The following is a 23924-nucleotide window of genomic DNA, read 5'->3' as shown; positions in this document are numbered from 1 at the left end:
AGCGTCCACACTGAAGGGACGCTCTCTTGCATTTAAGCTGTGATTACTATGGATGGAGTGGCCACCAGGACACCTGTGCTTTTTCCTCTTTCCTCTTCTTTCAAAAGAATTCCCTCTTCCCCATCCACACGTGCCTTTTTCTGAAAGAGCTCTTTTGGAAAAAGACTTCTTCCTCATAGAAAGAGGTTTACCAGTGTTAGAAAAATCACACTGTTCTTTTGATTTTTTTTTCAAAAGAACGCGATTGCAGTATGATATAACTGAAGTTTTTTCAGAAAAACAGCTGTTTTTCTGAAAAAACTCTGTAGTGTAGACATAGCCTGAGTGAGTAGCATGTATTCTCAGAGGCAGGTATTATAGGTTTTCAGAGAACCTTTATACCTTTAACCTTCATCCTTAAATAGTTCCATAGCCTTGCTCCAGCCTGAGACCGAATACGCAGCAATTTTTCAGTCCCAGAGCCCAAACCCCATCCGCCTAAGTCAGCTGATCTGGACCAGTTGTGGTTTTTTTTATCCCAGTATAGACATATCCAGTGGTACCTTAAACCGGTACTTGGGCACCTATCCCTTTGTGGCTCAGGTTTCTAGGCCCTGAAAATTATTGGCCCTCTACCGAGGTGTAGCAGTCTGCAGTAGTGGAACTTGATGCGGGATTGGAGCCTTAATTAATCTGCTCCTCCTTTGCTGAAAAGACAATTATTAATACACACAAGAGGGCAGAAGAACAAGTACATTTTAAAGGAATATTTAAAAAAAAACTCAGGTCATGCTTTGTAAGAGGTGATATATTAGAAACTAGATTTTAAAAAATATCAGATTGACAAGGTCCTTTAATTAACATTGATTTATTTAATCTCATTTATGTCACAGTGAATCATATTAAGATCAATAATGTTTCTCTCTAAAGTGAAAAAAATTTCACTACCATTTGTTTGCCTAATAGATTACCCATCACCAATAGTGCTTCTGTTTAACATGATGTATTTTATTCACATATTTAATTAGCTAATAGCTGATCTCACTGAAAGGTCTTGATCCTCTTTGCATTTGTTCTTTTATCCTGTATAGTCTTTTGGTTGTATTGTGCTTTTGAAGTTACTGTTCTTGCAACTTTTGAATCTAAAATGCAGTAAATGAAATTGTTAAAAAGTTAAAAATTATAGTAAAATGTTTAAGGTTTGAGTACATTTATATACTTACTACATGGTATGAAATATTGTTAAAGGATACAGCTGTAATAATCCTACTTTTGAAGCTAGCTTTTCTACTTGGATTGTGGCAGAAATTTGTTCTCTCAGAAAAGTGGGTATATTTCAAAAGGATATCTTTTTAGGATTTAAAATAGGATTTAAGTACATTTATATACCATTGCTCAATATACAGCCACCTCATAGAACTGAAGTCACTTGGAGATCTATTAAGTGGTGTCCCCACACTTGTCCTAAAGGGGTCAGTGAAGGTCTGATGGGCCAATTCACTTATATGCTACAAGCTGAGAGAATGAATGCTGAGAGGAAGCCCTAATTAGGAGAAGCTTACCTGTGGGAGAACAGGCAGAGCTTCTATAAAGTACTCTTGAGGGAATTCTGCACCAAAAAATTAAATTCAATGTGCAGTATTTTAAAATTCTGCAAACTTTATTTGTCAATAAATAAATGCAGAGGCTCCAGCATGGCAGAGGAAAGCACAGGCCACGGGCTATATGAAGGTGCCCCAGAAACACTCTTATACGCAGCCCCTCTCTGCCAGGCACACAATGTGTGGGGCAGACTGGCTTAACCAGGCAGGATCCAAGTATTTAGGGGCTCAGTGTGGGGGGATCCAGGTGTGGGGATTCTGTATGGGACAATCTGGGTAAAGGCACCTCAGTTGAGGGTCTAGGTGTGGGGAGATCTGGATGCACACAGGCTTGTTGCATAGGTTCTAGGTGCAGAGGCAGTGGGACTCTGAAGGTGCCTCCAAATGATGGTTGTTGTGTCTCAGTGGAGGAGTCTGGGTGCTGGGTGAGGGGGGCTTGGTAGGGTAGGAATCTGTGTGCAGCTAGTTGGGGGTCAGTGGCATCGGGTCTGGATGTGGAGGCTTCCCGTGGTGCAGGGGATGGAGCTCATCAGCAGTATTCTCTATAAGCTGAGGGCTTGAGTGGCTGCCTAGGAGAGATTCAGGTGCTGTCTAGCTGATTAGCCAAGGGCCCACAGTAGCCACAGCAAACAGCATGTGTTTCTTTTGCTGGTGTACATCTACACATGCCCTGGTGCACATAACAAAATTTATTCCACCCACAGATGGAAAAAAAAGTAGAGGGAAACCTCTTAATCAGAGTGGGAGTTTGAGTATAGAAAACTCAGTGGGAAGGGGTCTGAGTGCATAGGAGTCTGGGTATATTAGTTGAGGTGTTGTAGGATGGGGTTTGGGTATAGAGGGTTAAGGGAGTTCTAGATTCTGGATGTGCTGGTTGAGGCTTGGCAGGGGTGTCAGGGTGGGAAGCAGGGGAGGCTGCTGAGCTTCCTGCAGTTGGGGAAGGTTTCTAGGGGTTAGTCTGACACAGACTTAACCACTCCTTGCAGGGAAAGAGGAATCCCTGTCCTCTCCTGCCTCAAGCCTGGCTGAGATTAGCAGAGTTGATCTCCGTTCAGGGTAGGAATAACTGGCTGGGGTGGTCCCTAACCCTGTGGTAATTTACCTCTTTGCCAGCTGCCTGAAATGATGCACTTGCATTGCTAGGAAGTGGTACATGACTGTTCTTGCAGTTTCCCTTTGCTTCCCCATCAGAAAGTCATTTTTCTGCAGGGAAGCAAAGAAATCTGTGGGCGACATGAATTCTGTGCATGAGCAATGGTAAAGAATTCCCCCAGGGGTATATAAAGCCAGAGAGCTGAAAGAAAAAAGGGGCTGTAAAGAAGCTGGCTGTAGTCAGTCGCTAGGAAAAGGGAGTTGGATTTGGGGCTGTGGAAGATAGTAGCCTACAGTTACTTCCAGGGAGAATGGAGTTGTGAGGCTGAGAAATCCAGAGAAGGGGAGAAATCCACAAGGTATGGAAGAGGCTCAAGGAAAAGCAGTAAGACCCAAGAGGGAACAGACCTTGACGGCTGAACACAGGGTCTGTGAGTTTGAGCCCAGAACAGAGAGTGGGCCCTGGGTTTCCTATCAACCACTGGGGAAGTGGCACCATAGAGGCAGTGAATGGGAATGCTGTCCAAGACTGCTGAAGAAAGACTTTGATACACTGGAGAAGGAAAACAGTTACCTGCAGTTACCTGGCCAGAGGGTCAAGTCATGAAGAGGGAGCACCCTGAGTTGAAGAGACTGTGGGAAAGAGAGCCAGTAGGCTGTGCAGTGAGCAGCACATGGGACATTGGACCTGGAAAGAGCTGATTCCCACGAGCAGCCGGTAGGACGAGGCCCTCACAATGAGTGATGCCCGTGATAGGGGCAATGTTGGCAGTTACAACAAACATACTTTATTCTCTGTACTGTCAGCAAAACCAGTTTATAAAACAAAGGTAGGTTTCAGTATGATTCACACTAAAACCAGAAGAGCTTTCATTGGCTTCAGTTGGAGCAGGACACTTTGAAAGAGGAGGTAGGTGTGCCCTAAAACACAGACTGAAGGGTCCTCCTCCATGGACAGAGATCTCCCTGTCCAAACAAAGGAGTGGGGGTATCAGCCATCTCTGTAAGACTATTCTTCTGGTCCCCTGAATTCCACAGAGAAATATTAGTGTGTTCAAGAATCCATGAGGGGGAAGGGGATTGTGAGCTGATAGGCATGGACCAATAAAGGAATAGTCAAGGACTCCTACCAAGGGACAAACAAGAAGCACCCAAAGCACAAGCAAGAAGCAAGTTAAAATAGTAAAGGTTCCTTTGCTCTGGGGAGTTACCAACTGGAATGACCCTGGCAACAAGGTTCCAGTGCACTGTGCTTCTGGGAACTGAGGGCAGAGTCACAGGGTCTCATAGCTGGTGCAGAGGCTCTGGCTTTTAACCTGCCAGATGGACCCCTTGGCTCTATTCTGTTGTAATAATTCTGAGGACACTCTACAAGGTTAATCCTGAAGTTTCTGGGTGCCTCTCTGGCTATTTCTGCACAGAGGTTTGATTTGTCCTCTAATTTGTTCCAGTTTCATAAACTACAAAATATATGTATTTTTTTAAATCAGGTTTACTTGTCTTCAACTGATCTTGTCAATTAACTTAAGGAAAAACAAAAGATGAACTCCTAGGCTCGGATACCTTAAGATTCTGTGCTCACCAAAGTCAATGGAAGTAAGGGTGCTGAGAACTTCAGAAGAATGGCTCATAATTTAATAAGACATTTGCTCCAGTCTGGTGTTGCATGCTGGGGTGTAATCTTCTCTATTCTGGCTGGTTCTACTGCTGTCAGTTGCTTAATCGACATTGAATGGCTGTCAACCTTCAAGCACTAAAGAGAAGTGGTTAGATTGTTTTAAATAATACCTCTTTGACCTCAGGAACATGTTATTACTTAAAGAATGACATAATTGACTTTTTTTGAATAGACAAAATATTTGTTCTTGACGCTTTTGTCTCATAATGGCATGGATTATAAACCTTATGCCCCAGTCATGCAGGCAAAACTCTCTATTACCTTAGACCTGCTGTTTAATTAGCTTTTAGAATTGGACATTGTTTATACTCCAATAAATTTTGCCTGAGTAAAGATTTCCCCTCAACAAAATCACCAGATTACAATAAATGGTTTTTGTGAAGGTCTTAATTAACGGGCACGTATTCTTGAGTACTGATTTTAAATCCTGCCCACTTTGTAAAACTAAGGGCACAATGTAGTGCTGGAATATTTTAGACACACATTTCTCTCACTTACTAGGTCACTGGTTGGCTGTATATGCTTATTTTTAAAGGCTATAAATATGAAAAGGAAAAATGGTCCAGATATTAGAGACTAGACTGTGACTGGCAATCTCGGTGCAATAGGAAAGATGGTCCGATGTTAGGGACTAGACCAGAGGTGAGCAATAAAACAAAGGCAGTTTGCCAGGGTTAGCTCCTAGTTGACCTCTGGCACTTTATTTACTTGTGCAGCTGCAGGTACAGGTGCTTGCAGCTTCCATTGGCCACAGATTGCTGTTCCCAGCCAATGGGTGCTGTAGGAAGTGGTGTGGATCAGCATGCCTTTTCCCATAGCTCCCATTGGCCAGGAACAATGATCCATGGCCAACGGGAGCTGCAAGTGGTTGTATCTGCGGCCGCACAGGTACATAGAACAGCAGCAGTCCACCAGGGGCTGAACCTGGCAAACTGCATCTGGCCTGTGGGCCATTGGACTAGACTACGACTTTGGCATTCTGGGTGAAATTCCAGGCTCTGCCACAGGCTGCCTGCGTGACTCTGGCAAGTTACTTAAATGTGCCTCTGTATCTCAGGTTTTCCATTAGTAAAATAATGACTATAATGCAGACCCCATGCTTTATGAAAATTGTCTTATGAATATGAATATGCATAACTCAAAGATGCTTTAGATGCAAAACATATCATGTAACATATCAATTTTAAAGTAACAATCTGCTGAATCTGTATATCCCATTTTTGTGCATTTATCATTCTTGTGTGTGAAGTTAGATTTATGAAGTGTGAATCTGGTTTTATTTCTAAATGTGCTAATGAGGGCCATGAGTGGTAATTTAGGAACTTAACGACTCAGTACTCAAAACAATGACATGTGAATGGTCCTGTTTGTCCTTTAAGCCCAAACTGTGCTTGGTCCTAAAAGACATGTGACCACACCACCTGGTACTAGAATCCATCTTGAATCTTGTATTTTTCCATGAGGATGGAGAGATTGAACAAAGGATTCCTACACTGGGAGAAAGTCTATTTAAAGAATGGAAAGCAATCAGATCTTTGTTTTCAGCTGGCCTTTGAAACTGCCTCATCTACCCTAAGAGGATACACGTGAAACCTGAAAACAAAGGACTCTAAAGAACTTTGGAAAAAGCTGTAGCGCCAGGTCAGAGTAAAGATCAACTGACTTGAAGGATTTTACATGAGATGAGACAACTGTCTAGGGTAAAAAATTGCATGTAACAAGTTTCTTAGTATATTAGAATTAGCTGGCATCTTTTGTTTATTTTAACTTAGTAACTTTACTTTGATTTGTTTTCACTTGCAATCACTTAAATCCTACTTTTTACACTTAATAAAAATACTTTTGTTTACTATGAAGCCCAGTGTAAATAATTGTTACCAGGAGGGGGGAGCAACTACTGTGCATATCTCCTTTTCATTGATAAAGCGGGTGGGCATCTTATAAGCTTTCTCTGTATAGAACTTTTATATAGAAGACAACAGATTTACTTGGGGTTTTGATTCTTTTGGGAGGCCGTGTTCGTGGGTGCTGAGCTGAAATTGCCGAGCCCTCCCAGAGCTGATCTGGTGCACTGTCTGTGTTGGCCTCTTGGGGGGTGGTAACCCCTACTCTATGCCTTATCTGGGGGAGACCAGAACTTCTGACCCAGCAGGACAGGCTGTTAGGGAGCCCCAGAGAGCAGTAAGGCAGGCATCAGTGGCTTGATCAGCACACGAGGGGACAGCCCCAAGGAGATCTCTGTATCCAACCCATCACAGTGATGAGGCTAATACTACTTCTATATCACAACATCACAAAGATGTTGTGAGGATAAATACATGAAAGACTAAGAAGTGCTCTAATACTACAGCAATACTAATAAGATATTTACTGTAAATCTAAGTACCTAAAACATACACTATAGAATGTTATTTTCAAGTGAGACAAGTGATGTCCTCAGGAAGGGTTATTCAGAGCATGATATTGTAACTTTTGAAAAGACTGAATCATCACAAATGGGATATGATACTAGATAGTACTGTAATTATTGAGCAAGTCCCAGCTGTGACTCTATAGTTAAATTTTTAGGAGTTTTTATGTCTAAGGTCCTTATTCTGGAGATGCTTCTAGTGTGGAACCATCTTCAGGGAGACTTTTTAAGCCCCAGTTTGGACCTCCTTCTAATAGATTAGATACTAATCAGCTTCCTTTGTCTGGTATAGTGATGTTCATTGTGCAGCCACCACAAAAGCTAAGTTAGTTAATCAGCTCAAAAGTGATAGTTCAACATTATGCAAAAATGTGAGGAAAGGGATGTGAAAGTACACACAGGAACGTTCTCTCATGCCAATCATCGTGGGTTTGTTGATTAAGTCAAAACATTAGTCCATCTGTGGTTTAAAATATATCTTAATTTAGCAGTCACAATTAATTAATAAATAGATTTATACCATGTATTTTTACTATCCAAGCTATAGAGGAGAGTATTTTTACTTCGATGGGGTGTCCTCATTTTTAGGTCATCCTTGATTTCAAGCTATATTGGGAAATAATTAAATTTAGTACATTATGTGGCTTCTAATCAACTATATATAGCAATTTCCTTAAGGGCCTAATTTAAGGATTTTCCCTAGCTACTAACCTATTGCAAGAGAAGGGGAAGGGGGTGGGGAGTGTCTGGTTGATTGCTGGTTGAGAAGCTCCCTGAAGCTCTAGAATGTAAAAAAATATATTGGATGCAAACTTTTATTAAGGTACATGATCCGTCACTTTTACCACAGACTCTGCTCTCAGGAGGAAGGGAGCTAGGAGTCGGAATATACCATACAGACTGCATGTTTGTCTGCAATGTCCATTGAAAACATGAGAATAACTGTGATAATCACAATGATTTAAAAAATTAGTATGACATTAGCTGGACAAAATAACGATATTAAAGAAAGGCATGGAATGCACTTTATGTAGTGAAATATTCAAATAAATGTATAAAATTAAAGACATTTTTTCTTGATCCAATGACTTTGTAATCATATGAGACTAAAAAACCTTGCACCAAGCATCCCAATGATTTAAAAACATTGGATCACAAGATGTAAAGTTATTTCAACAACGTGCACTCTTTTATCTTGAGGGAAAAAAAGATAATCTCAGAAGAGCTGCAACAGCAGGGCCAATAGCAGTGGGCCTCCCGCTCCCCCCACCCTATCTGGCAATGTGGCCGAGGGCCAGGGGAAGGGGTTGGAGCCTGGGGACAATTTACCCTGTCTGATGGCTGGCAAGATGGCAAGTCCCAGCCCCATCTGGCCACTCTTTTCTGGTGTAGCTGCTCCCCTGTGGTCACTCTGCAGTATAGTTATCTGCTGTGCTCACTGCCCCCAGTGGTCATTCTGCAGTATAGTTGTCCCTTTGATCAACCCCCTCTCTTTCCATGTGATGGAAAAGAGAGGGTTACTCACCGTGTGCAGTAATGGAGGTTCTTCAAGATGGTTGTGCCTATGGGTGATCCACCTTAGGTGACTGGGCACTGATGTGCCACTAGTCGGAGATTGTAGGTAGCAGTGTCCTTGGTAGGCTGCTCACACAGAGCAGATGGCATGTGCAGTGTCACTACTATGCACTCATCTCTTGAGTTCCTTCTCTGCCCCAGAAAAAGATCTATGTCTAATTGTCAGGAGGCGCTCCTGTGCCCGCCTCCCCCACCGTGCCTCAGTGCCCCAACTGACTGTCTTCACTCAGCCCATTACTGGACCGCCTACAGTCTGTCTCGGGTGCTCATCACCGGCATCACCATCACCCCTCCCTCGAATCAGCCTCGAACTTCTATTCCCTTCTTACAGCGCCGCCACAACACCCTAGTTACGGCGACAAGGGATAATGTGGAGGGAGAAGGGGGAGCCCGGACCCACCCTCGCTCATGGGCCCCAGCCCAGGGCCCTAAGGACTTGGATCCACCCCTACCTTTGCTCTGGGCTTGTACCGTGAAGGGGGTTAGGTATCAGTCTACGCAAGTGAACTTATGAGAGACCAACCTACCACCCAGCAAGCCGTATGTTTCCCTAGAGTTGGGGAAGAGTCACCAGTCGTTTGGGGTGGGGAGGTCTTGGCGCCCGCCGTGGGGTTACTCACGGCCCCTCTGGGGTTTGTTGGGAGTGCTGCCAAGGGGTGTCATCTTCGGCTGCCCTGGCCTCAGGTCCTGTGCGTGTCCTGGGGTCTGGATCCCTCTTCCTCTGGCGCCTCAGTTCCCCGCCTTCCGCCGACCTCCCCGGCTGCCTCTGCTGACCCAGCACCTCCAGCTGCCTCGCCTCGGCGCCTCCAGCCGCCCTCCGCCCGCTCGGCATCTCCGGCCGCTCTCCCAGCCGCTCGGCGTCTCCCGCCCCTCTCCCGGAGCCTTGCACCTGCTCCGTGTCCCCGGCTGCTTCCGCCCCCCAACAGCTGATCTGCCCGCTCTTTAAATGCGGTGCGCGGACCTTGGCGCATGTGCCACACCACCAGGGGAGCGTGCCGGTCTCCCTTCCATCCCCCCGGACCTCGGGGTTGTCCGTGGGAGGGCACGGGGACGGGGGCACCTCGTCACAGCAACTGAGATGGGCTCCAATAAAATCTATTATCTGAGCTGGTTGTAGTTTGCACTTGAGCAGATTTATCTGTAGGCTGAGGGTCTGGAATAGTGTCTTGGTTAGGAAAACTGCATCTTCTGCTTTTTGACTTGTGTGTGCACTTATCAGGCAGTCATTGAGGCATGAAAATATAAAGATCCCTTGTCTGCGGAGATGAGCGGTGACCACTGCAAGCACCTTCAAAAAGATCCTTGGAGCTGTGGAGAGTCTGATTAGCAGCACTGTGCATTGGAAGTTTGTGTAGCAAACCGTGAATCTGAGGTACTTCCTGTGTGCTGGGTGAATGGAAACATGGAAGTATGCATCCTGGAGGTCGAGAGTCGATAACCAGTCTCCTTCATTTAAGGTAGGGATTATTGTAGACAAGGTGACCATCTTGAACCATTGTAGTTGTATGTAGCGATTGAGCCTCCTGAGATCAAGGTTTGTTCTCCATCCTCCTGACTTTTTTGTTGTGAGAAAGTAATGGAAGTAAAAACCTTTGCCTCTGTAACAGTGAGGCACTCTGGTACTATAGCCCCTAATTGGAGCAGGTGGTCGAGCTCCTAGAGGAGAATGTTCTGGTGAGATGGGTCCCTGAAGAGGGCCAAGAAGGAAGGGTGGAAAGGGGAGGCAGACAAAGTGGGATACATTATCCGTCCTTTATAAAGTCCAATACCCATCTGTCTGTTGTAATAGAAGACCACTGGGGGTAGAAGGGTGCTAAACATTTGCAGAATAGTTGGTAGGGATGTGACTGTCTTAAACAGAGGGTGCTACCAGATCCTCAACCTGAACTTCCAAATGTTTGTCCCGAGGTTGAGGGTTGAGAGGTAGAGGGCTGGTCAGGAGTTTGTCTCTGTCTGGTTTGATGTTGCTTCCTTCTGTTGTCATTGTGCCTCTGTGGCTGACTAAAAGGTGTTGGTTTATATCTCTGAGTAAAATATCTTCCCTGCTTGTGTTTCATTGCAGGGACATGAATGCCAAGTGTTTTCAGTGTGGAATGAGAGTCTTTAAATGAGTGGAGAGATGCATTGGTGGTGTCCACAAACAACTTGGAGCCCTAGAAAGGGAGATTTTTTACCGTGGCTTGAACTTCATGGGGAAACCTGTATAGGTGAAGCCATGGGGGCATCCTCATTATGACAGCCATCGCGATAGAACAGGATGCAGTATCAGACGTGTCCAAGGCAGCTTATAGATCCATGCATGAAATCAGGGTGCCCTCATTTATATTATCTTTGAATTGCTCTCTTTTTTCATCCAGGAAGCTTCCAATAAAATGCGATAGTTGCTTGAAAATGTGGTGCATATATTTTATGAGCATTGCAGTGTAGTTTGAGATCCAGAACTGAAAAGAAGCAGAGGAATAAGCTTTCCTCCCCACGAGGCCCAGGCGTTTCCACTCCTTATAATAAGTTGTGGTTCTGGCCACATTCTCTTTTCCCCCTTTGGTTAACTGCATCTACTACAAGGGTATTAAGATATGGGTGGGAGAACAAAAAGTCAGCACCCTGTGGTGTTACACAATATTTACGGTCTGACCTCTTACAGACTGGTGGAGTTGTCGCTGGTGTCTGCCAGATCACTGTGGCAGGGTCCATGAGGGATGGGTCCATCTGTAGTGCCAGCTTAGTGGATGGAGAGGCATGCAGGATGCTAATTAACTTGTGTTGGATTTCAGGAAGACTTATTAGGGAGACCTTCAGCATGTCAGCCACCCTCTTGTAAAGTTCTTGGAACTATTGAAAACATCTCCCACTGTGGGAGAAAGGGGCATCAGGGTGTCATCAGGGGAAGATGATGATATGTGTGTTGGTGAAGGTGAGGAGGCAGAGGTTTTCTTGTCACTTGAGCCTGGTTCATCCTTCTCCTGATAAGTGGATCTATCAAGAGAGACATGGCCTTTGATGGAGTGGAGGTAGGTGCCTGAGGTTATATCTGCTGTGATTGCTGGCGTCTGTAGGGTGCCATAGGGTCGCTGTGGCACTGGCACTACAGGGGACAGCCATTGAGGTGGCTGCCATTGAGGCAGTGCTTGCTGCAGAGGCTGTTCTGGTGAAGAAAGCTTTGAGTGTGTGGGTACTGATCAAGGGTTCCTCGTCATCATAGCTGGACAGGGGCAGTGCTGAGCCTGCAGGAGTGGAAAGAGTGAACCTGTCGACGTGGGCATACCGTTGGCACCGAATAATGGGGTTGTCAGCACGGATGTTACTCTTAGCTCTTCTGTCAAAGTGAAAAGCTGCAGTGCACAGATGCTACTTGCGGTGCCGATGCTGCCATGTGCGGGGTCGCTTGTGCTGCATTCTTGTGCCTCTTCAATGCTAGGGGCAGCATAGGTGCCAGTGGCACCAAGCGGCACCTCAGTTTCTTCAGCACTGGTGGTACATTGAGGGCGCTGACTTGGCTTTTGCCTCTGTCGGCACTAAGTTCGAGTTGGATGATGCTGGCGGAGCCGACTTAGGCTTCTCAGGTGCCTTGGAGCCCATCTTAGTAAGGTCCTTGGACCCTCGGGAGCCATTGGTGTCTGACAGTCCCAGGACCTCCCTGTCTGGTACCTTAGTAGAGGTCAGTGCAGGGGGTATCTTAAGTATTTGGCTCCATTTTCTTTGAAAGGGAATCACCTTTACTTGAAGAGTGGGATCTTTTCCCAGAATGGTGGGAGGAAGAGTCCCTGGTGCTGGAGCAGCCTGAGGGAGCAGCCTTCTCAGACATGGCCAAAGGAGAGGGCTGCTGAGGTGGAGTCAAGTGTTCTGGCTCTGAGGCCAGTCTCACAATGTTCTCAAGGGAGAGAAGTTTCAGTGGTAGCTCTCTGGCTGTACGTGTGCAAGCCGTTAACTGCCTGCAGTGCTGGCATTGGGTAGTAGCATGTGTTGGATTTCAGGAAGACTTATTAGGGAGACCTCCATAGAACACATAGTTTAGCGTCGAGATAATATTTCTAACACATTCATACACTGCCTTTTCTGAAGATGCAAAATGGTCGATGCAACCACTGACTCTGAAGGACAACATTAGAGAAATACATGATACAAATGAAAGTTCAGGACAAACTGAAATTATTGCTATGAACAGGGGCGGATATAGGGCAGGGCGAATGGGGCGGCCGCCCTAGGCCCTGCGCTTCAGAAAGCCCCGCGAATGTGCCGTGGCGCCGCTGCGCATGGCGTCACTGCGCATGCGCCGTGGCAAAGGGGGGCCCTGCGGAATTATGCTGCCCGGGGCCCCGCAAAACGGTCATCTACCCCTGGCTATGAAATACTTTAATGCCTCCAAATGAGGTACTTATATGGCCCTCTCAGAGCCTCACATCTTTTAAATGCATTTCTCTTCACAACACCCCTGTGAGATGTGGAACTGAGTCACATAAACTAACCAAAGTGCACAAGAATACACAGTGGGTGCGTCTAGACTGGCAAGATTTTGCGCAAAAGCAGCGGCTTTTGCACAAAAACTTGCCCGCTGTCTACACTGGCCGCTTGAATTTGCGCAAGAGCACTGATATTCTAATGTAAGAATTCAGTGCTACTTGCAGAAATACTTTGACGCTCCCGCTCAGGGATAAGCCCTCTTGCGCAAGAATACTTGCGCAAGAGGGCCAATGTAGACAGGTACCTTCATTTTTTGCGCAAGCCTGATGGCTAAAATGGCCATTGGAGCTTTCTTGCGCAAAAGCATCCGTGCCAATCTAGACGCTCTTTTGCAGAAATACATTTAACAGAAAAAAATTTCTGTTAAAAGTATTTTAGCAAAATCATGCCAGTCTAGACACAGCCAGTAAGTCTGCGGCAGACCAGCAAAGTGGTTTCCCTAGTCCCAGATTAGCACCCTAACCACTGAACCATCCTCCTTCTCTGCTGATATAAATAAATCATTAGCTTTCTTCCTCCTGAGATGTGTGATGGTAAGTTCCAATTATGGGCCTGATCCTGGATTCCCTTTGAATGCCTAATGAAGTCAACCATGTAAGGTCTGAGGAGCAAGCCCTGGGTTCCTTCAGGCTGATATTTACTCTGTATAATTAAATGGAGTCTGAATGAATGTTTCACTAACAGCTAGCTGGTTTAGGAGGGAAAACATTGGTGCTTAACATCATAATTGCGCCATCTTGGAATGTCCAAACAACAACCTGGACTCCATCTTGGCTGCATTTTCCCTTCCTCCCCTAAGAGCACTTTCCTTCTTTCTGGCCTTTGATGGGAAAATACAGTAAAGCATGTGACCAGAGATTTGCTCAGCAACCACAGGCTGTTTAAGGACTGCCGTGCCAATTCTAGGGGCTTCCCTTCTGTGTGGTAGAATCTGGAGGTGTTGCTAGCGCTATCATTGGAAAGTGCTGTGATCATCTCAGGTCTTCAGCTGTTTAGACGTGTATGCATGGCACCACATGTACAGATCTGGTTGCAGAAGGGTGGTCTTACCTGCACACAAAGGCTGTGTTGCCAGCTGTTATCCTTTTATCTGAGGACTAACACTTGCCCACCATGTCACAGGGAGAGAGAGCCAAGCCATCGCCAGAGCAGAGCTAATATCGCCTGATCCAGATGTCCACTCTTTACCTATCAATACCACTTGGAAATTAATCTGGAACTGTCCCATTGTCATGAGAGTCCTCAAACTGCAAGACATGGTAGTTGTCTTCTGAGCCTCCATTTCTTTACCTGAGCTCTGTCCTAGGACAAGGAACTCAACTGGGTCAGTCAGTATACCATCTAACCTGTCATTTACCTTTGGTTGTGGAGGTCCTTGCTATATCTGTGCTTCTGGTTCCCTAGTTTACCTTTGTTTTACCTCATTTCAGAACTGTTGATGGTTTAATAAATGTCTTGTTTGTTCGCACCCACACTTTAGTCAGTTTTATTTTAAGGGTTTAAGAGCAAATCCCAATGATAGATGTGGGTAGGGGGACATTTCTCTAAACTGGTTCTCCTTTGGCCAGACACACCAATCAACACTGGGAGCCAGAGAGACTTGAGTGTGTTTATGTAAATACAGATTTCTCCTGCTCTGCTTACATATTCAGCAGATGCAGTGGTAAAAAAGATCAACCTTAGCTAGTATTGGGTACAAATCATCTTAGTATTGAATGCAGGGGTAATGAAATAGGGTTACCAATGTTGTAAAATTATTGTGGGAATGCAGAGAAGCAGAACAGTGCTTAACCTGTCTCAAATGAGGGGGAACAACCTCATTTGAAAGAACCTTGTTAAGCCAGGGGTTTGAATGTCAGAGTCCTGTGAGAGTAAGAAAAGTGTGGACAGGTATCCCAGCCAGGGCACAGCACACTCTCACCAAGGGTCCTCCCTACACTGGTTCAACCTTTTCTTCCCTGATGTTCAAAGAACAGAACTAAAAGACTTACCGGTAATTAGGAGCATTTGTTACGTTAAATGCTCAAACAGCTGAAATCAGTTGTGATAAGACTCTGTTTCTGGTAAGAATCCTAGCCAAAATCACTTGCCATGTGGCAGTGTTTCTGCTCAGCCTGCAAAGATTTGAAAATTACTAAGACACTGACGTGCAGGGGGTCACAGCAGAGAGGCAGGTGGCAGCAGAAGGCAACTGACCACCAGCTGGTGAACGGGTGGCTGATGAGGTGGAGTGGCGAGATGAGTGGTCAGCAGGGCAGCTGGTAGAGATGCTTGACACGAGTGGTAAGAAAGGCAGCCAGCAGGGTGGCTGGTAGAGAGGCGTGGTGAGAGAGAGCCCAAGCAGTGGAGCAAATAAAGTGTGTCTTTAACTCTTACTTAAAGAGGTACACTGTAGATATACCTCTGAACTCTGGGTCTGCACTGACCAAAGACAGCAATTTGTGAGTGGGGTGCAGAGAAATGTAAGGCATGTGAAAGGGACTTTTGGTTTGCTTAACTTAAGAACCAGATAGGAAAGCCAACCTACTTGGGGTGGGTCTTTTACTCATGGTTTATATTTATGAACCCTGATTATGGTGTTTTTCCAAATTAACACCAAGTTACTTCCTCATTTTTTTAAAAAGTTTTTTTTCTACACTCATACTCAGTGAGTGAAGAATTACTCTCTCTCAAGAGTGTCCCAGGGTAGTATTAATTTTCTGATTAATGAGTGAGGAGTCAAGCTGTTTTGAGTTGCTCTGATGGAAAGGAACCCCTTGATACTGAACCAGTTCCCAGTTGACATTGGCTCCACTTGGCAGAAAGGTTAAATAATTATAGAATATTTACCACCACCGGACTATTTTTACTACGAACAACTATTTCAAAAAATACTCTTAAAATATGGAATTAAAATATTTTCAGGAATATAATGAAAATGTTTGGGTATAACTTGATCCACGTTTTGCAGACTCTCTGTCTCAGATTTTGTATCAGTTGCCTTAGCACAGATTTTGATGTATTCTAAAGCCAGGTATACTGTCAGGACAGACATAGCTTGACCTTCCCAGATTTGCTATATTTTCATTTTTCCCAGGATTAATAATAACAGAATAAATCCATGAAGTGAGGTTGATCAGAGCACCTAATTGTGTGCTAGATGCTTTACAAAGCAGACAAAAATACTGTCCCAACACAAGGCACTTAACAATCTTGTTTTAAACATTACAAAACCAATAAGAGTAAGAAATAGTAGTGGAAGAGAAAAAGGGAGGGATGAGGATTACAATAGGAAGATTATGAGGTTACTTAGGTACATTGCGTTTATTTCTTAAAGGCACAACTGCTTAATTTTTTTACATTACACCTTTTTTTAATTGTTCCACTGGTTCCCCTTCTTTTCTATATCAAGTTCACATTAATTGTCCTCACTTTCAAGGATGTAACTTTATGCCTGCCCACCAACCTGGTCTCTTATTTTGCATAATACCGCCTCTTCCCCATCATAGGTACCATCCTTGATGCCCTATTTATCTGCTTATCTTTGAAGCATTTTATGACGTTTTCCTCACCACATTCTATCCAGGGTCAGCAGAACTGTTTCATCAAACTATTCTTCATTCAAATCAAACTTTAAAGGTCACCCGCAAATGATTTTTTTTTTGAAATTGAGTTTTTGCCTCTTTTGTAATGTATTAAAAAAGTCTCTCTTTTCCCACAGGAATGTCAAATCTGATCTTTCTTGATTATGCTTGAAAATCTCTGGAGAGCCTCAATACCATGTGTATCATGGGCAGCCACACCTTAAGTGAATGGGTAGTGGTTGAATCTGTAACCCAAAATATCCTGTGTGTGAAATGTTCTGAGATATTTGAGTTACACAGGCATTAATAAAAACAAAAGCCATCACATTTTAAGGTGCCTGATCAAAAATCTCTTCCCCCTCTCAGATTTTCAATCTCTCTTTAATCTTCTGATTTTTTTTGTCTGCTACTACATAGCCTTGGATGATGGACAAAAAAGGAAAATGTAATGTTTAAAATTCAAGGATTCTCCTTCTAGCAATACTAAAACATCCTTAGAATTTTTAAATATTATAGATGATAACTTTCTACCTAAAAAAGTGTTGCATCCAACATGAGGAATTCTATATTAGACCTGGTCTTGACAGATAAAGAGGATTTGAGCATAGACCTAAAAATTAGTGGTAGCTTATCATGACTTATTCATGCTTGGTATGTGCAAACCGAATAAAGTCCAAACCAATAATATATCTACTTAGTGCTTTAAAAGGCCCATTTATATACAACTGAAAACAGTTATGAGTCAGATCAGTTGGCAGAAAATGTTTTTAACAGAAAAACGTGAATGATAATTATTAGATGCCCCAAACCCCTCATTTGAAAAAGAAGGCCATGCTGGCTTAAAAAAAATAATCCTGTATAGAGTAGAAATAAGGGTACAGTAGTTACAAAAAAAATGGAAGCAATAAGAAGTTTGTAGTAATGACTATAAATCAGAAGCTAGGAATTGCAGACAATCAATAAGGGAAACAAGAGGATATAAGGAGAAATCTATGGCCAAACAGTTAAGAACAATAGGAAGGACATTAGAAACAAAATGAATCCCAAGAATGTTATTCATCATTACTAGATAGAAATGGTAGAATTGTTGATAATGTAGAAAAAGTAGAAACAGTTCAGTAAACACTGGTTATGTATTTGGGGAAAAACAGATGATAATGATACATGCTACAGTCCAATAGCAGTTGAGGATGATATTAAACAGTACCTAGTAAAGTTAGCCATTTTAAAATGAGCAAGTTTGCATAACTTGCAGCTAAGAGTTTTAAAAGAGCTACCCCAGGACTTCACTAGATAGTTAATTCTGACTATTAACAATTGTTTAATAGTAGGGAAAGTTCCAGAAGACTAGAAGGAAACTAATGTCGTGACAATACTTACAGAGGGTAAACAGGATGATCCAGTCAATTATTGGCCTGTCAGTCTAACATTGGTCTCAGAAAAATAATTGAATGGCTGATATAGGACTCTATAAATAACTAAAAGAGGGGAACTAATGCCAGTCAGCCTGGTCTTATATGAATAAGATCCTGTCAAAATAAGCTGACGTGTTTTGATGAGATTTCAAGTTTATTTGATAAATGTAATAGTACTGATGTAACTTAAAACACAACAAATGGTAGTGAAGAAATCAAGTCACTGGACACAGAGTGATCTGGATGACTCAATGAGCAAGCAATGTACTTTTAATGGGACCAAGTGTATAACTACATAAATAGAACTAAAAACTGTAGGCCATACTTACTGGTGGACACTCTCCTGGGAGGCAGTGACTCTGAAAAAGATTTGGGAGTCTTGGTGGATAATCAGATGAACTTGAACTCCTAGTATAATGGTGCAGTCACAAGGGTTATTGCAGTCCCCGGTGGTATGTCTAGACTACAGGCAGTCCCCGGGTTACGTACAAGATAGGGACTGTAGGTTTGTTCTTAAGTTGAATCTGTATGTAAGTCGGAACTGGCGTCCAGATTCAGCCGCTGCTGAAACTGATCAGTTTCAACAGCAGCTGAATCTGGACGCCAGTTCTGACTTACATACAGATTCAACTTAAGAACCCCAGGCATCCCCAAGTCAGCTGCTGCTGAAACTGATCAGCGGCTGATTCCAGGAAGCCCGGGGCAGGGGCTTCCTGTAGTCAGCCACTGGTCAGTTTCAGCAGCGGCTGACTTGGGGACGCCTGGGGCAGAGCAGCTGGGGTGCTGCTGGGTTGGTCCAGTAGCGCCGCCGCTCCTCGGCACTACTGGACCAACCCAGCAGCACCCCAGCTGCTCTGCCCCAGGCGTCCTGATTCAGCCGCTGCTGAATCTGACCATCAATGGCTGAATCAGGACTCCTGGGGCAGAACAGCTGGGGTGCTGACCGGTTGGTCCAGTAGCACCCACAGCGGCGCTATGGGACCAACTGGCAGCGCCCCAGCTGCTGTACCACAGGTGTCCAGAGCAAAGCCACGGAGCACGGAGGCAGCGGGACAGCCCAGACGCGCCGTGGCTGTCCTGCTGCCCTCGGGCTCCGTGGCTTTGCTCTGCTTTGCTCCCCGTCCCCCTGGTCTGCAGACCAGGGGGACGGGGAGCAAAGCGGCGGAACATGCGGGCAGTGGACAGCCCAGACGCGTCTGGGCTGTCCGCTGCCCACGTGCTCCGCGGCTTGGCTCTGCTTTGCCCCCCCCCCCATCCCCCTGGTCTGCAGACCAGGGGGATGGAGGGGGGGGGGCAAAGCAGAGCCAAGCCGTGGAGGACGCGGCCAGCTGACAGCTGTCAGCTGACCGCGCGCTCCGCGCCTTGGCTCTGCTTTGCCCCCCCCGTCCCCCTGGTCTGCAGACCAGGGGGACGGCGGGGGGGGGGGGCAAAGCAGAGCCAAGCCGCGGAGCACGCGATCAGCTGACAGCCCAGACGCGTCTGACATTATGTCGACAGAACTCAGCGGTAGTGTAGACACTGGTATAGTTTTGTCGACAAAAGTCCACTTTTGTCGACAAAACTAGGTAGTCTAGACACACTCTCACATAACAGAGGGATTATTTTACCTTTGTATTTGGCACGTGGCTATTGCTATTAGAATACTGTGTCCAGTTTTGATGTCAACATTTCAGAAAGAATGTTGACAATTTGGAGAGGGTCAAAGAGACAATGATTCAAGGACTGGAAACCATGTTTTATAGTGACATACTCAAGAAGCTAAACATGTTTAGTTTAACAAAGTCTATAAGTACCTACATGAGGAATGAAAAATATTATGATGGGCTCTTTAATCAGGCAGACAAAGGGATAACAAGATCCAGTGGTTAGAAGCTGAAGCTAAACAAATTCAGATTGGAATTAATGTGTACATTTTTAACAGTGCAGTAATCAACCATTGGAACAAATTGCCAGGGGCTGTGCTGGATTCTCTTTCACTAGATATTTTTAAATAAATAAAAACTGTTGTTTTCATAAAAGACATGTTGTAATTCAAACTGGCATTAAGTCAGGGATGTCCTATAAGGTGCATTATAGAGTAGGTCTGACTAGATGATCAGTGGTCCTGCTGGGCCTCACAATCTATGAGAAACAACTTTTGAAACATACTCTTCAGGTATTTTTATACATTCCAAAGGAGCAAGAAAAATGTAATGAGCCCATATTGTTTCTTTGCAAATGACTTTTAAAATACACTAATTCTTCGCTTAACACGTGCCCGCTTAACACGTTTTTGTGATAGCACAATTTTTTTTTAGGGAACATTTTTCGAACAACGCGACCTGTCCCCACAATAACACGATTTCCCCTACCGGCCGGCTGGTCGCCAGCAGCCGCATGGGGCTTCCCCTGCCTCCTTACAAAGCGGCAGAGGTTTGCCGCTCACCGTGCCGTTCCCCGGTGACTCCCTCTGGCTGGATGCTTCGCTCCCTCTCCTCTTCCCCCCGTTTACAGCTGGCGGCTTCTCCTGCCTCCTTACAAAGCGACGGAGGTTCGCTGCTCACTGCGCTGTTCCCCAGTGACTCCTCCTTGCCAGATGCAAGGCATCTGGCCAGAGGGGGTCGCCGGGGAACGGCACGGCGAGTGGCGAACCTCTGCTGCTTTGCAGGGAGGCAGGGGAAGCCCCGCACAGCTGCCGGCGACCGGCCAGCCAGGGAAAATCAGCCGCTGGCTGCAAACCACCTCCCCTGTCCTTCCCTTCCCTTCTCCAGAGCAAAACACCTCCCCTCCCTGCTATAACCCAGTCCTCTTTCTACCCCAACCTTATGTCCTGGTCCCAGCTGCTAACAAGTGCAGGCTGGAGCGGCGAGCGCACGTGTGTTTGAAACGCAACCCCCATGTTTTCCATTATTTTCAATGGGAAAACTGACCCCGCATAACACGTTTTCACTTAGCACGATCATTTTCTGAAACGTACCTATCGTGTTAAATGAGAATACAGAATGATGAGGTAGGTGAGGGAATATTTTTATTAGAACAATTTTTGTTGGTGAAAAAAGACAAGCTTTTGAACTACAGAGAGCTTCTTCAGGTATGGTAAGGTAAGGAACTCCAAGGCTATGTCTACACTTTACATTCTTACAGCTGTATCAATACATATGTGTCATTGTATAAGAGGTTGTGTAGTGGCATTATGCCAATGGGAAAGAGTTCTTTTGACATGATAAAGTCAGACAGGCCAGCTGATGGGAGGGTCAAAGGAGGCAATTGTCCTGGGTCCTGCAGTGGCACCCAGAACCCCAGGCCCTTTAAATTGCTGCAGGAGTGCCGTGTGGCATGCTCCAGGTAGCTCTTTGGGCTGCCACAGTGCACTCAAGGCAGCACAGGGAGGTGGGAGAAGGCTGCAGTCCTGGTAGCACAGGGGTCCAGCGAGGCCATCGACTCCCTTGAAACCAGCCCAACGAGCAGGGGTAGCTATGTCAGTGCGAGAGCATCTCCCACTGACACAACACTGTTCATCTGAAGGCTTTTGCCAGCAAAACGTATGCTATTCAGGAGTGTGTTTCTTTCACGTTTTGTTGACATAAATGCTAGTGTAAACCTGACTCCTTTGTCACAACTAAATACATGTTGGAACAGACTGTTTACCATAAGTAGTAACATATCTTATTCTTCAGAGATCATTCAAGATTAAGGGACCTGTTAATGCCACCACAGCCAAAGGACAAAAAACAGGGAAAAGGAGAATCGGCAGGTTACAAATAGTTGTGATAAGACCATGGTTTTAATGTCAAGCAGAGCTATGAATTTTAGCTGATCTTATGAACATATTGTGCAAGTTTCCTTTGAAGACAAAGGACCGAGAGGTCCGATATGGAGTGACAGCCTCACGAAAATTGTTTCCCCCTGGGTGATTTAAAAAAATATTTTTTCTGTGCTGCATGAGTTCATTTAAGAGCATAGCTATTGTCTTGTCTCACCCACACAGTTATTATTGGGGCATTTTGTGTGCCGGATGCAGTACCGCATTGTGATAGGCTTATGTAGGATCCATAGATCTTGAAAGGTGTATTGTGGTGGTATTGATCATTGTAGCAATGGACATATGTTTGCAAGTTTTGCATCTATTGTTCTCGCAGGATCTGCTTCTGATGAGTTGGTGGGTTATAATCTGTGGGAAGCTTGCTTCTGATGATGAGTTTGGGTGGATTCTTTGAAGGCAGTGAGTCGGGGTTGGGAAAGATTTATTTTAAGCTATGGCCCCCATTGAGTATGGGTTGCAGTGGTTTAATAATGTCCCATACTGGTTCCAGTGTGAGATGGAAGGTGACAAGTAAGGGTGTAGTCACAGGTTTATTTTCCCATTATGGAAGAATGCTATCTCAGGGTATTTGGGTGCAGAATATTTGTTGGAAAATCATTGGCATAGGGATGTAGCTGAATTTGTCAAAGGGTGAGAAGGAAGTCAAAGGGTGATCTGTTCGGAAAGAAATGGATGGAACAACAGATAAGAGAAATCTAAGAGTCTCAGTGAGAAAAGAAGCATGTGGAGGTGTAATCACCAAAACACATGCTAAAACAGTAACTGGAACTATATAAAAAGAACCAAGAGAAGGGGAGCAGGGTCATAAAATCCCAGGGGTATAAAGGAGATTGACAGTATGAAAAATCAAGTGGCCACTGATGAGAACGGTTTCATTGGACCACAGAGGACAAATACCAGTTTGGAAGGAATCCATAAGAAAGTTAGTAAGAAGAATTCAAAACTAGATACTTTCAGGACATCCTTTACCTTACCTAAAGTTTCAGGTTTGCAGCATTTTAAAGCTCACTTGCTAAATCTAAAGAGGCACGAACAGACACACTCTCAAGTTCTACCTCGTGTATTTGCAATATGTCAACTGCCATATGGTAAATCCCACCAGTAAGGTCTTGAAGGCTGTGTGTGTGTGTATGTGTGTGAGGTGGGGAATCTGAAAATGAGCCTCCCCTCATAGGCTTGCATGACTCAGACACACATGGTCACGCTCTGCTTACTGTACATACAGAGTGCCTTCTCATGAGGGCTTCATCATTGTAATTGTCACAGAGTGAGTTTCACCTGCTGCAGTTGAGAGGACATATTCGCAGGAGCACCCAGGCCCACCTACCCTGCTGTTGCCAGCTGATCAGTCTTTCCTGCTGGGTTTTGGGCACATTTGAGGCACACATATGAAACAAGCAGAAAGTATCTCCCTGTGGAATACAATGTGGTCAGGCTCTCTTATGTCAGGGTAGCAATCTGGAAGGTGGGGTGATGCGCACACACACAATAAGCCCCTCTTTCCCTAGGGCTGTCCCACTAATTGCAGGGTTCAAATGACATAGTGAGTGGCAAGGGGGAACACAGACATGTATGTAACGAGCCCCTCCTCCCCCGAGGCTGCCTCCCTGTAATTGCCACCTAAAGTCACCTGCTGCGTGGGGACGGGCGAAACACACCTACTAAGAGCCTTTCCTTCCCTGGAGCTGCATAATTGTAATTATGTGTAATCTGTCATCTGTTGGGAGAAGAAGCGTGTGTGTGTGTGTGTGTGGGGGGGGGGATACACACACTGAGCCCCTCTTCCCCAATAAGATGCATCGTGGTAATTAACGTAGGCTCAGCCAGAGGGAAGGGGGGGGGGTACACTTGCACAGACACGATCGCTTCCTGCCCTAGGGCTGCATCACCGTACTGCTGCATGGTCAGTTTGTCAGACTCACCTGTGTGTGTGGGGGGGGGGGGGGGGGGGAGTCAGACACACTACATGAGCGCCCCTCCCCCGCTCTCCTGGGGCTGCATCACTGTAACGGTCAGAGCCACCGGTTGGGGGGCAAGGTGTGAGGAGGCGCGCGCCCGCCCGCTCCATGAGCCTCCCGCTTTGCCGGGGCTGCGTCGCCACAGCGCGCGCGCACGTGTGTGTCTGCCCCGCCCCCGTGACTGCTCCTCAGCGAGGCTCAGCGGCTGCGTCCGGCCCAGCCCCGCGCAGCGCCTCTGCCGTTAGCCGCCCGGCGCGAGCGCCCCGCCCCGCCCCGCCCCGCGCGAGCTCCTGCCGTTGCCTCCTGGTCCGACTCACCTGTAGGGAGGCCGCTACCCCGTGGCAGGGAGGGGCGGAGTGAGGGACTCCCCGGGCTGTGACGTGGGTTGCC

General features: G+C 45.5%; 1 long non-coding RNA gene across 3 annotated transcripts; it reads right to left on the bottom strand.

Moving 5' to 3' along the window:
• Positions 1 to 871: 871 nt before the first annotated feature.
• LOC112546331 (uncharacterized) lies at positions 872 to 23903 on the bottom strand. 3 transcript variants are annotated; one of them, XR_012905846.1, is made up of 5 exons: positions 23852 to 23903; positions 7472 to 7541; positions 7281 to 7366; positions 4255 to 4425; positions 872 to 1121 (listed from the first exon to the last, which is right to left on the bottom strand). It is a non-coding gene; the product is annotated as an uncharacterized LOC112546331 (long non-coding RNA). The 3 variants fall into 3 exon arrangements; XR_003090010.2 differs by lacking the exon at positions 23852 to 23903 and adding an exon at positions 8286 to 10404 and having other exon boundaries at positions 4236 to 4425; XR_003090009.2 differs by lacking the exon at positions 23852 to 23903 and adding an exon at positions 8286 to 10404.
• Positions 23904 to 23924: the final 21 nt, after the last annotated feature.

Source organism: Pelodiscus sinensis, chromosome 9, assembly GCF_049634645.1.
Source record: "Pelodiscus sinensis isolate JC-2024 chromosome 9, ASM4963464v1, whole genome shotgun sequence".
In the NCBI taxonomy this organism is placed as follows: Eukaryota; Metazoa; Chordata; order Testudines; family Trionychidae; genus Pelodiscus; species Pelodiscus sinensis.
Note: the sequence above shows the minus strand (reverse complement) of the source record. Positions and strands in the feature narration are given on the sequence as shown.